Consider the following 8,682-nt stretch of genomic DNA (forward strand, 5'->3'; position numbering starts at 1 on the left):
CTCAACGCTTTTGGAATAAACTGTATCAATCTACTAAGAATTACATTATTCCCTTTATATGTAGGAAATTATACATCCATATCTAACTACAGAATTTGGAATTTTGGTATTTGGAGTTCTAATGAATTTACTATGATTTTTTGAAGACAATGCATGAAATCTTTGACAGCATGGACCAACCTCAGAAGATTGCCAATTTTACCCCTTAAGAAGTTGAAATTTCGAAATATGATTCAAAGTTTGAAGAAACTAGACACACTAAGATTTCCATAAAAATAGGTCTCATGATTTTTAGGTGTTCTTATTGACTTGCACGAATTTTAGAAGTTGGATGACAGATTTGGATAAATTGATCATAATAGCTTTTAAATCACTTTTGGTGTTCTAATAAGGACTTAATGGTTAAGCCTAAAGTTCATCACTTTTTATATGATTGTTGGTTACTTATTAGGCTATTGAGATGTGAAATTTAATTTAACCTAAGGGCCTTAATGCATGCATATTTATAGACATTCTTTATTTTGTGAACATAAGCTATTTACACTACTAGAAAAATGGCTTTTCTTGACAGACATTGCCTGTCATAAATACCTATACATGATAGACAAATGTCTGTCATTGAAAGCCATGTCATAATTGAAAATGACAGGCATTTGGCCTGTCATAAATATTTACGACAGACCTTCATGACCTACAATTATGGCAGACATACACGACACACATTTTTGACATACATTTACGACTGACTTTGTATGTTGTAATTTATGACTTGCTTCAATTGTGTATCAACATTGATAGGCCTGGTACTACTAGCATTTGGCCCAAGTTTTCATACACCTTATCGAGCTTCAATTGTGTATCAACATTGACAGGCCTGGTACTACTAGCACCCGATGGTCACTGTAAAAACCCAAAAACCAAATTAATATTAAGACAAATAATTGTCCCTTTTCTTTTTCTAAATATTTTATGTTTTTCTTATTATGGCATTTTACTTTCATATTCTAAATTTATCATCGTAATTTTATATTCTAACTTTAAATTATAATTGAACACGCTACAAAAAACGTGAATGCCCTTTAATGGAGAAAGGCCAACAAAGCTTACTCAGTCATGTCCCATTTTAGTTTATTACAATGGAATCAAGGTTGGTATGAAATGGTTCTTACATTCGATTTAAATAATGTTGTTTGGCCTGTTGGAATGGAATCGACCATTCTTAAAGGAATGTGATTCCTTTCATTTTGTTCAATTTCATTCCATGGTTTTGGGTTGTTTCTTTTCATTCCAAGATGAAATGGAAAGGAATAAAACATTGCAAAACGACCCATTACACAACTTTTAATGGAATGAACCATTGCGAAAGAGTAAATTATTTTTTTCCAAAGTCAAATCTATAAAGTATGTTGTTATTTCTTGCATTTTCACCAAAAAATGGCCTAAATGCAAGAAATTGCAACTTACTTGTATTTCTTCCAATACTCAAGTTAAAAAAAAATGAAATGAAATGGCATGAGGCTCACCTTTAAACCATTGTAATATGTTTTAACAACATGAAGAGATGGAGTAATATTACGAGCTTGCATCAGATCCCATACCATACTAGAACCCTCCACCCTATAAACATAAAAAGTTAATACAGTAACAAACAATTGAAAACAATAAAAAAATCTTGCTTACATTTTCACCAACTGTTGCAAGAAAGAGCGCATTGCTCGTTGATGACACCAAATTAATGTCATATTAGAATTAATTTCCTTCTGAATCAATAAAAACACAAAAAGTAGTGATTTATTAGAAAAACGATATAAAAAAATCAACAATATATACATGGGGCAACATCATCAGTAATTTACCAGTTTGTCCAGAGCAACTTGTATACCCTTGGGTGTTAGCAAATTTTGTTTTCTTTTTTCTGAAGCTTTGTAGCCTCACTATAAGCTCTTTCACAGAAGTTATTTGATAGTTCTCCATCTTCAACCTTCATTAAGCCAACTAAAACCGTTGTTGCATGCTCCCTTACATGTGAATATATATAATAATATATTTTTTTTCAATATATATAATGAGGGTATTTTAGTCTTCTAATAAGAAATCAGGGATAGAAATGAATTCCTTCTAGCCTCCCTTAGAAATGAAAAAATCTATCAAACATGGAATTCCAAGGATTTTATTCATTTGTCAACCAACCATGCCATGGAATAGAATCTTGAATTTCAATTCCGTCGGATCCACATCACCATGATTTCCATAATTTTATGCATAGCAATACGCATAAACTGATGGGTTTCGAGCAATACATCATTCCTATGGTGTACATGCAAACCCTAATAGCTTTTGGATCTAGTTTGTCTAATGAACATGCAATTGAATATCCAAAGCTATAAACCCTAGATCTATCAAATAAGAACTGAAATAAGGGTTTAGTAATTACCTTTGATTGTTATATAGCAATAACAATCAATCCTTGCTTTGATTGGCTTCAGAAAGCTTAGTGCCTCAAGTGTTGCACCTCTAATGGAGTCACAAACACCACTAAGCAAATTGGATGAGGAGGGAGGAGAGAGGAGGCACCAAAAACTGCTGGAAACCCTAAAGGATTAGTTGTCCACGTTTTTGGGGCTTAAGGGTCCTTTATATACATGTAGGCTATTATGGTTTATAACTAGGAAACCCTAGTCTGGCTGCTTAAGCCCTAAGCAGCCCATGGACTCCTTTAACATATCTCTTGGACGAATTCCTTATGGGCTTCCCATAGAATTCGTCCAACCTATATTATTTAGGTAATCCATAGCCCAATTGCAATTATCTTATAATTACAAATCCAGTCCCCTAAGTTTAATTAATCTCTTTTAGCCACTAAATTAATTCTTAATTAATTCTTGACTAATATTAATTAAACAATATGATTTCTCCTTTAATATATTATTCTTATAATATATTAATAAATCATAATTAAACCTTTCTCTCCTTAATTCATCCTACATATTGCTATGGTGAAGGCAACCCAAAAGGACTATGCTCATAATCGGGTCAAGTACATACCAAAATAGTTATGGACTTAGACACTAATCCAACAGTCTCCCACTTAGATAAGTCTAATCACTATTCTGTATAACTTCAGAACCTGATCAGCAATCGTAGCTTTCAAAAGCCACTGTCAACTCTGATCAGTAACTTGTCCTTTAGATAATGGATTATATATTCCTCCATTCTCAAGATATCATATAGACACAAGACATGAATTTGATCATTGTCTCTATATAGTTTCCCGACTTCTGATTTATGACTACTGACAACAGACTACAATTGAACACATCAAATTAGTCCCGTCTTGGCCAAGCGCTCAGGGTGTCATCACTAAATCATCGAGGGGCCCACAGATATCGCTTTTATCCCACTTTGGGTAAAAGGAATGGATAAACTTCGACTCAAATGCTCGCTTGCATTTACTGATCGAATCACACACAACAATAAGTTTTATAACACCAAGTTACTGGTGCGTTTTCTTATTATCAATGCGCAACCGACCAACAAATAACAACTCACACGTCTCGGTTTCAAGAATATACAATGTTATCGTCTCACAATTACTCATGACAAAAACCATGAAGTGATTCAAGTGAGCGTGGGTTTGATCCAATACTTTAATCTTATCAAAGCACTCATGAACTCTGCAGCAAACTTGTGCTATGTCTAAACACTTTAGACAATCTACAGACAGATTCATGACAATCTTCCTTCATACTTACTTCCAACGTATGACCGACTGTGGAGGTTCGAATAACCCAGTTATTCTGGAAGTCAAAACATGCAAAGTGAAACGCAATAATAATATTAATCCTATATAGCCCCAAAACTTTTGAGCGTAAATAAAAAACACTTTTATTTAAACACCATATTGATTACTCATTATTCATTGCTTACTGTTTCAGAAAATCAACTTATTACTCAAATTATAACCACAATTGTCCCATGCTCCAAGCATGCACACTGTGGTTTCCTATGGTCCATACTTTGTGAAATAGATCAATTGAAAAACGTTTCCAATGAAACTCATTTCACAATCCCCAATCCTTATTATTAGTATAAGAATACCAAATTCTTGCCACCTTTTGAATATGTCAGATTCTAATATTTTATGCAATGATTCTTCATTAATGTCATAGCACAAAAGTCACCAAGACCCGGCTAATGAAATTACAAGGTATTCTATCGGAAATTGTTACAAGACAATTCCATAGACGTGAAGTCTTACATTCAAAGTACATTCCTTTGAACATCCTTCTCGCATAAAAGTTTCTAATCTAGACATATTTCTTAATATCCAACTCCCATTAATGGAAACATTACCATATTTGTCATATGACAACTCATTCTTAATAGAATCTTATCTATTCATAATAATGTCAATATAGTCCATCCAGTACTATACTTCCAACTACTCACAAGCGACAAATCCTTAGTGAACCTCAGATCGTCCTTTGATAGTTGTTTAATTATTTTAGTCAAAACCGATTCTGGTCCTTTTTCCCTCTTAATGCCATAGGCATTTAGAAAATTTTAGAATGGTAAAATATTATAGCATATGCAATCGATCCTATACCCGAAGCGTATTGGACACGATGCATAATGTCTCACATAAAGACGTGATACTTTATCAGCCTTCTGCCATAATATTTTATGTGCCATGTTCCCATATTTCGAACTATGAAGAGGGATGACGTAATCATAATCGAATTTTGAGAATGCACTATGTATCCTTGACTAAATTTATTAACGTTTCTCGATCTAAGCTTTAGAATTTTGAAACGAAGTATAATATTCTCTCCCTTAATTATAGAAAAACAACTTTTCAATCCTTGCAACTTTGCAAAGTGAATCTTTGTTTTCTATAATTAATATTGCTAACTTGCAATACTTACCATAATAATCATGCTCCCACTAACATGATGATTATTTTCTTACCAGCATAACACTTATTGTCACACCCCTGAAACCAGACGGCGGAAACGTCCGAGGGCTCGCGTGACTTAAATTCAATATCATCACAATGAATATACATGAATCATAACATAAACATCACCATGCATCAATACATTACAACTGATATTGTTCACATCCAGTACATTGTTTTAAATATTACACATCCACAACCCTAAATTGTTTGAGAGTTTTCAAAACATAATATCCAAACATACTTGATATTACCCTTCAGCTTACCTGTTACCTGAGAATACAAGTTATTTTGAAAAACGTCAACATATGAAATGTTGGTGAGTTCATAAGCAAGGTTGTGATAAAAATGATTTGTGTAGTTTGTAAAACCCAGAAAATCCGATATTTTCTGAAAGGCAATAGTTTATCAAAGTGTGAAGATCCATAATTTGATGCATGAATGATTTCAAAACGTGTATATAAAAGGGAGTTTTGTATTATAGTTATAGAAATTTCAAGTGAGTGGTGTTGATTTCCTCGAAAAACCCGATGTTTTCCGATAACGCGAAATATACTTGTTTACGAATTGCTACACCGCCACAACAAATGATTTTTGATTACCCTTCCTTGATTACTCGGGTGGTGTCGGATATTATCAAATTTTTGTGAGTCGTTGTAACAATGCATGGTAATGACTGGTTATAACTACCAACTACGAATGACCCATAGAGGTGTCGTCCGTTATTACTCACTTAATCCAAACCACCTTGATTACTATTTATTAACGACCTGAATTTGTTTACTTTGATTACACATAAGCCTAGCAAACGAGGAGAAGAGGAATACAAAGTCCTGCTACTTCCGTGAGTTATTTTAGGCTGTTGGGTATACGAAGGACACGATGGCCCATTTCGCATTTGATTACTTGGACCTTACTAGCAATGCTAATGGGCCACTAAGGCCCAATGGCACTTAAAAGCTATTGAAGGTCCCTTTAATATGGAATTGGGTCATAGAAGGCCCAATAACATTGGTTACCATTATCCCTTGGGCCCAACGGTCATGTTAATGGATCACAAAGGTCCAACTAGCATGATTGGAACTTTCAAGCCCAAAGTTTGAATGTTTGCTTGTTTTAGGTATTGCATAATTGTTGGAAGGTTTGATTGAACGATTGTTATTTTTGGATCGGCACAAGACCGTTCGGTTGTTTATAATGATGTTTTTAAAAATATAGGTATATTCTTCATTCTGTTTTCGTAAGTTGTAAATTGGTATTCTTTTGACTCAAATATCTTAAAATAAAATAATTGGTTCAAAATATTGGTTTGACCTTTTCAGCCCTTCTTTAATAAAAATAACAATTTTAGTCCTTTATACAAAAGAAAAGACATTTTAAACCCTTAGACCATTTTCTTGACACTTTTGAATCATAGACTTGTTCAAATGATATTTTTAGCTCAAAACTTATTCTTTGGCAGTTTCAGACCTTCCAGCAAGTGTTTTTCGGTTAAAGTCCAAACTTTTCGCAATTTTACAACTTTGGCCCAAAATCCAAAAACTTTACATTTTTTATCCTTTTTGGAAAAGAAAAGCATTTTAACCCTTGAAATAGTTTTGTTTAACTTTTTATCCCCTGTTTTGAAGAATTTATCATTTCAGCCCTTTGAAAGTCATGATTTTCGCAACTTTGGGCTTAATGGGCCGAAAAGCCCAAAAATTAGCCCATTAAGCTAATATTTACATTTCAAGTCCTTTGAAGAGCATAATATTCATAAAAACATTTGTTTTAACTGATTTGACTCTTTTGACCCTTAAGAAAACCGTGAATGGCAATTTTTAACTCAACTTTTGTTTATTTGACAATTTAAGCCCAAAAATTAGTTTTATGTTACAATATGTTTATCATAATCTTGGAGGGTAATTTTCTTGACTTGTTTAGTGTAATATACCTTAGTTATTGTTTGTTTTCTTACTCATGCCATAGATCTCGAGTTTTCTTCCCTTTTTATTTACATATTCAACACATAAGCACATAAAATCACACATACATGCATAAAATCATACATAGCATACACATACACATAGATCTACACATTTTACTTGTATTCTCCCCCATAAAACTTATGAAAACCGAAAATAGAGGGGTATGAACTGACCTTGAGTTTTTGGATTCGGTTTAGAAGAAAAATGGAAGAAGTTTGATTCAAATTTCGGCCTAACAAGCTTCTTGGTGGATCTTTGGCTTAGATGTGTTCTAAGATGCAAGATCAAGAGTTTGAATAGATTTAGAAGAGATTTTTGATGAAATGAAGTAGCTAGATCATGAATTTAAGCATCAACTTACCTTAGATGATGACTCTTAGGGAGAATCCTACTTGAAAGCTCCTAGATCTCGAAATTTTTGATGAAGAAGAAGGAAGAATGTTCTTTGAGAGTGTTTGAGTGAATTGTGTGTGTATGTGTCTTTCCCTTTGTGGTTCTCGGTCGAAAAAGAAAAGAGAGAGGAGAAGAGAGTGTGAAGTGATGGATGCTTGGAAATATGGGAAGGGTGCATGGATACCCCATGTACAATTGTGAGGTGGCAAGTAAAAAGTCAACTCTTCCCCCCATTTGTGTAGTTGGGCCGAGAGAAGGGGAAGGAAGAAAAGAAATTGGGCTTTTTGTGCTTAAGTCCAAGATATGGGCCTAATTTACATCAAAGTATGAGTCTTATGGCCTTTTTAAGTTAATTAGATTTGTTATGGCCCCCTTAGGGTATTTTATTTCATTCTGGGCCCATTATGGCCCAAAATGTTAAAATAAATGAAAGTGGGTCCAATTAGAGTCCATATAGGAGTTCTAAGCCCAAAATAGTCAAATTGGAAGCTTATTGGTCCATTAGGCCCAAATAAGAAAATCCTAATCCAAAATGGACTTAAACCGGGGTTTCTAGGGTTTCCAATTCTTTGTTGACTATTTGCAGTGCTTGTATAAAGTGTTTGATGGAAGTTTGTTGTTATTGAATAAGCATCATACATGCTTTCACATTTTTGGTTCACAAATGTTATCATTGTTGTTGTTACAAAGCATCAAAATTCCTAGTTGTGACATCATCCTCCCGTTAGAGGGAATTTCGTCCCGAAATTCTTTTGAAAGCTAGATTTGAGAATGCGAGAATAAGTGTGGGTACTTCTGCTTCATTTGGTCTTCACGTTCCCATGTGAATTCTGGTCCGCGTCTCGCGTTCCATCGAACTTTCACAATCGGAATGCGACTTTGCTTAGTACGCTTCACCTCCCTGTCCATGATTTCGACTGGTTCTTCGATGAACAGGAGATTCTCGTTGATTTCGATTTCTTCTAATGGAATGACGAGAGTTTCGTCAGATAAGCATTTCTTTAAATTGGAAACATGGAACATTGGGTGTACACTGCTGAGCTCAGCGGGTAGCTGCAGTCTATAAGCCACTGGACCGATTCGGGCAAGAATCTCGAAGGGTCCAATGTATCGCGGGTTTAGCTTTCCCCGTTTCCCAAAACGAATCACCCCTTTCCAAGGAGAGACCTTTAATAACACCCTATCCCCGACTCTGAATTCCAAGGGCTTTTGCCGCTTATCGGCGTAGCTCTTTTGTCTGTCTCGTGATGATTGCAGTCGGGCTCTGATTTGAATTATCTTCTCGGTCGTCTCGCGTATGATTTCTGGTCCCGTTAGTGCATTGTCTGATGTTTGTCCTTTTGCTAACTGAGTGTCTCCTACCTC

The 8,682-nt window shown here is 34.7% G+C and overlaps 1 long non-coding RNA gene across 1 annotated transcript; it reads right to left on the bottom strand.

The window, feature by feature from the left end:
- Nucleotides 1-821: 821 nt before the first annotated feature.
- On the bottom strand, nt 822-1,971 carry LOC145168676 (uncharacterized). Its single transcript, XR_013741998.1, has 4 exons — nt 1,857-1,971; nt 1,681-1,760; nt 1,524-1,617; nt 822-900 (listed from the first exon to the last, which is right to left on the bottom strand). It is a non-coding gene; the product is annotated as an uncharacterized LOC145168676 (long non-coding RNA).
- Nucleotides 1,972-8,682: the final 6,711 nt, after the last annotated feature.

This window comes from Lactuca virosa, chromosome 4, assembly GCF_052849685.1.
Source record: "Lactuca virosa cultivar CGN04683 chromosome 4, Lactuca_virosa_CGN04683_v6, whole genome shotgun sequence".
Classification (NCBI taxonomy): domain Eukaryota; kingdom Viridiplantae; phylum Streptophyta; class Magnoliopsida; order Asterales; family Asteraceae; genus Lactuca; species Lactuca virosa.